The following is a 6,058-nucleotide window of genomic DNA, read 5'->3' as shown; positions in this document are numbered from 1 at the left end:
TAAAATTGGCCCTGAGCGAACATCTGTTGCCAATCTTCCTTTTTTTTTTTTCTTTTCCCACAGCCCCAGTACACAGTTGTACACCCTAGATGTAGGTCATTCTAATTCCTCTGTGTGGGATGCCGCCACAGAATGGCTTGACAAGCAGTGTGCAGGTCCGCAGGCAGGATCCAAACAGCCAAACCCTGGTTGCCGAAGCGGATCACGTGAACTTAACCACTCCGCCACCGGGCAGGTCCCTGTGTGTAGGTTTTTTAAAAAGCAAACATCATTGTCATTATAACACTTGCTAGTAACAAGAAAATATTTGAGACAATATGAATATAAAATATTTAATGCAACATGTATTAATTTTATAGGTACTAGCAAATATTTATTAAACTCATACGTGAGGGAAAAAACATGATTATTTAGAGATAAAAATCCCTTGCAAGCTGGAGTAGGTGGAATATTTGTACCTGTTAAGTTAAAAAATAAACAAGGAATAAAAATGCTAGAAACAGATAATCTCATAACAACAGACATAACTTTTAAAACAAAGGAACAGTCTATCCTTCAGAATCCAAACTAGAATAGACACTACCTCTGTAGAATAAGAGAAAAATCAATTTGATTTGTAAAAAGAAAGTGAATAATTATCCCTAAGTGTATAATAATACTTATAGGTCTAGCTTACAAGGATCAAGATCATACTTGGACACTGAGTTTGTGTTGGGTCTATGCGTGCATAAGGATTATATGAATACTAGTGCTCCTTGTCAGAGAGGATAAACACAACCAACTCACCAGGGATGCAAACAGAAAGTTCACAAGAAAAGATCACATATTAGGGGCTGGCCCAGTGGCACAGCGGTTAAGTGCGCATGTTCCACTTTGGCGGCCTGGGGTTTGCCAGTTCGGATCCTAGGTGGCGGATGTGGCACCGCTTGGCACGCCATGCTGTGGTAGGCGTTCCACATATAAAGTAGAGGAAGATGGGCACGGATGTTAGCTCAGGGCCACACATCCTCAGAAAAAAGAGGAGGCTAGGGCAGCAATTAGCTCAGGGCTAATCGTCCTCAAAAAAAAAAAGGTCACATATTTATATAAGTTTTAGACATGTTTGTGTGTATATATAGTGCTGGATTGACTTTTATAATAAAATAATTGACGTGAAATCAAAGTAGCCGAAAATGTATACAATCTTAAGGCCAGCAGGTGGTAAAATTGTGCTTGCTAATGATATTACAATTTTGAACATAAAAGTTTGTAATATAGTAATTTTAGAGATTATAAACATATTAAAAAACTATCAATGATAAAGAAATCTTTGCTAGGGTTTACAATTGGCATAATTTCCCAATGGTAGAAGCAAACAAAAAACAAAAACAAACCAGAAAATAAATGTTGAAAATATGTGAGTTATGAGTTAATTTTGATGTAGCAGTAGGTCCACAAGCGTTTTGTAAAGTTTACTCTTACTCCAGGGAACTGTGTTATGGGGTGCTCTGACGTACCCATGATGATGACCATGATACATGTACATACAGACCTACCTAGAGATTTAGATTTTTCAACTGCATTAATTATGTTGGACACTGTATAAGAAATTACCTGGTAGGCAGTGGGAGGATTGGATGAAATGGTCAAAAGGAACAAACTTCTAGTTAAGTACTGGGGATGTAATGTACAACATAACGACTATAATTAACAATGCTGTAGGGCATTTTTGAATGTTGCTAAAACAGGGGATCCTAAAACCTCTCATTACAAGGAAAAAGACTTTTTTTGATAGCTATACAGTTGATGAATGTTAACTAAACTTCTTGCGGTAATTATTTCACAATATCTGTAAGTCAAGTCATTATGCTGTACATCTTAAACTTACACAGTGCTGTACGTCACTTATATATCTCAATAAAACTGAAAGAAAAAAATAAAAAGAAATTTCCTAGCGATTACCACTTGGATTATCTTGCTTTAGGAAAGGTGATATTCCAACCATACTGGCTATACTTAGGTTCAGATATTGAGGATAATTTGGTTTAGAACCTATCCCTTTCAGTAAAAAGGGCAAAGATCACTTCGTACTTACTAGAAGTAAGTATATTTAGTTTTCACCTTTAGATTTACATTTTAGTGTCACTAAACTTTTAATGACCAAGATAAAAAATATTTAAACAACTATGCACAGCCCTTGATTCCTACAACTGGGATTTAGCAGTAAATGTCTCACTAGAATCAAGTCCTCACTTCTCATGTACTAATTGTGGATAGATGAAGCTATAAGAAACAGGGGCCTATTGCTCATAACAGAAGCACAGAAAATCACTATTAGAAGATAAAGCCTGGGTTATAGGCTGGGCAGTGCCTACTGACATTGCATTCTCCTTATCAAAAGCATTTTGAGATCAAGCTCTGTGCACCCCCCCTTTCCATAACCAGAGCCTGTGTTAGAGACCCCAGCCAGGATCTAAGAAACACTACTCCTATCACATCCATAGCTAGTCCCATGCAATCTGGAGAGAACTGCATCCTATTCTGGGACCAAATTATTGGGAAAATAAAATGATTGTCATCACTCTCTTGCCAATCATTTTTCTCTAAAATAAACTTCGTATAGTCTTGATGAAATGAGTTTTACTTTTTTCAGTTTGCCCACACCTGAGACCAGGAGAGTTGCAAATAACCTGTTTCTAATGCCACAAGAGGCTTATGCCTGAGCCCTGCTCTAGGCCTACAACTGAAACTGAGAAGATATTTTAGGGTTCAAGCCATGTTGTCTTGAAAGAAAATGTCCCAGTGGAAATATGCATGGGTCAACACAGATTTCAAAGAATGTGACAACGTTGAATCTCTGATGGTTCAGGTATTTTATCTGCTGCTCTTGATTGAACCTCATGTCCTCTGAGCCAGGAGCTTCCTTAACTGAAGTACAGAAACAAGGGGGCCATCTACCAAACCCATGCATCCACAGTCCACTCACTAGTCACACTGGTTACTGCTGTCCATAGAGATCTCTGACCCATGCTGGACGACCCAGAATAAAGTGCATTTATAAAACTGTTCAGATGGCTGGTTTGATCAATTCAGAAAAAAGTCAGACAATGTATTTTTCTGGAGGAGGGTTATTTGTAGAAAAAATCACAGGTGACAGATGGGCAACTTTTAATTTTAGCAACTTTGGGGTACACCATGTAGATACAGCTTCAGAAGACAAAGGTACTATCTTAACTTGTATATTGGTACCCTATTCCTTACCCTCATGTCTCAATGAGTTAGTTTTAAAAATAACTTCTTTTTCCTTTCATATAGATCTAACCTGACCTCTGAGTTTTAAGGCTTCTATTAATTAAAATCCTCTTTGACTTCAGTTTGAGATGTTTTCAAAGTTTTCTTTGTATCAACTAAAAAAGCTAAAATAGTCTCTTGAAAAACAGCTTATTTTTTCAAATTAAGCATCTTTTTATTTCTTTATCTGTTGGACAATCTCTGTTACTGTGCCAATGATTTCAGAACCAAGACATTCTAGGTACAGTATTTCATTAGTGATTCGTGCCTTTTGGTTGTGTGATGATTTATTTTTCCTCATTTTGGTTCACATGAAAAGGTAGACCTAACCTACTTCACTCAGGATATGGACCACCTCCATTCCTCTTTATTGCTCATTGATGCTCTCCATTACCTTACTGTGAATAAATCCACATACTTGGTGTGTGAAAGCCTTAAGGATGGTCAAGAATTTCTAATGTTCATTGCAGATTCCTAATTAGGATAGAAACTGGCAGGAGTGCCCTCAGATGTACTGCAATTAAACTACTAGGAATTCTATAGTTTCTTCTTTTCATTTGTTGAAGGCACTCAATTGTCCCGAGTACTGCTGAGATTTGTATTTGTGGGGAGTTGGGGTAGGGAGCTGACTTAAGCTGCAAAAAGTTTCATGACCTGGCCAGGTGGTAATCCTGCTGGGCAACAGAGTATCAAGTGTTCTCATTAAAACTGCAAGAAAGTTCCCACATTCACGGTAAACCAAGAAGTAAATTGATGAGACTCAATTCAACCCAATTGTTCGGAATTCTGATAGGTACTGCAGAGGTTCTTTTTTTGGTCCACTTGCCTGAAAACTTCCAAGTCTACTCTTCAGACTACTTTCCAGGCTCAAAGTTGCTGGAATAAGGATTTTCCTCTCCCTCTTCTTTTGTCCCTATATTCCTAAACCTTCCCTTCCCACCCCTTTATGTCTCTAAGTGTAAGTACTATTTTCTTCTTGGCTCTATCAAGTGCTATTAATGCTCCACCAGGAAAAGCCCCCATTAAAACAAGACTACAAGATTTTGTAAGAGAACATTTAGTTAGGCCTCCTGAGGGCAGTGATGGACATAGTTTTAAAATTCGTGATTACCTGATCTCTACTCCTTCAAGGGAAGGAAAGCATTTCCTTTCCATTCTAGGGGAAATGTCCTTTCCTGTCTCCCTCCATCCCCTTCCTTCCTCTCCTCAACCAATAGGCCAAATGACTTTAGGCAGCAGGGTATAAAATATTTGAATTTACATATCAGACCATATGGAATATTTATATTCCAATACACAAAGCCCTCAATAATTACATTTTAAAAAAGATATTGCCAAGCGATTACCCAGGTAATAACTTCTCTTTGAAAATTTGAGAAAAGAAAACAAGATTACCTAGAATTACCTAAACATTAAAAAAAATTGAATCCCTCATCAAATGCCTCTTTAGGAATAAACTTGAAATTCAGTTGTAGTTTGGAAAGTTACTATGACCTTGGGAGTTACTCAAGCTCTTTAAATCCCAGTTTCCTTATCTGAAAATGATGAAAACGTCTTCCTCATAGTGTACACGTGAGAATTATGGAGATCATGTATGTAAATAACTCATAGTTCCTGGTATTAAAAACGCAATAAAATTTTAAAATGATGCTGCTAGTGATGATATGCTCTTTTAGCCAAGTAATCACATGTATTTTTACAATTAAAAAAAAATTTTTGTTCCCTAATCCTTAAATTATATGTTACTATGATTACTATTTCCCTTTTATAGTTAAACTATAACACAGTCACTATTTCCCCCACATTTTTATCAGTTAAATTCAGAAACGAGTTTTTTTCTTTTTTGGTCAGAATTACACTACCTTTTTGCTTCTTCATGCTTGAGGGATCTCTGGACCAATCATCCTTCTTCATGATAGCCTGAAAAAGCTCAATTTATGGGCAATAAAGTGGATCACCTTAATATCAGGGGCTAATATTTATTTATTTCCTTTATTGACTGATGACTATGTGTAGAAAAGCCAACTAATTTGGTATTCATTCAACAATATTTATTATCTACTTTGCATTAGGCAACGCTGTAGGTGGGGGATAGAGCAATGACCAAAACAAAATCTTTGGTTTCATGGATGTTACCTGGAAGGATGCCAAGAGGAATAAAACTACTTGTAAACTAGAATAAGTGGTTTAGTCAGGGCAAAAATCTTGGTTTCTTCCCTCGGGAACTTCATTGAGTTGTATCATGTGGGAAGAAAATACACAACTAGGTTTAAGAGCAATTGTGAAGAATAAATGGTAAATTATGGAGCTTTCATTCAGTTCCTACTATATATTTGCTGATAGTACAGGCTGTAAAGTTGGATAGGATACAGTATCTTCCTTCCGATCTAATTGGAGGATACGATAAATAATAAGTCCATTAAAGTGCCTTAGTTTCTTCAGTGTAACAAAAGCCTGATCTGAAGAAAAAGGGCTGAAGAAGTCACATGTTCACGTAGCCACCCGAATGGAGCATCTTTCTATCTTAACCATTCTAGGGCTAACAGCAGTCACATTCTTTTAGGTTACAAATTGGGATGTTAGTGCCTCTAAGGAACAGTGATGCCCACCATATGTAAGTCCCTTGGCATTACTGAATCATTTCATTGATCAAATTACATTTATGATATTTTAGACTAAAATGTTTTAGTTCCTGCACTCTATCACAGCAATATGTAATTACCAAGGGAAGTGATTATAGAAACCTATCTTTTGGGATATTAAAAAAAAAAAACCCAAAACCACATCT

The sequence above is a fragment of the Equus przewalskii genome, chromosome 5, assembly GCF_037783145.1.
Source record: "Equus przewalskii isolate Varuska chromosome 5, EquPr2, whole genome shotgun sequence".
Classification (NCBI taxonomy): domain Eukaryota; kingdom Metazoa; phylum Chordata; class Mammalia; order Perissodactyla; family Equidae; genus Equus; species Equus przewalskii.
This window is presented reverse-complemented; position numbering follows the sequence as displayed.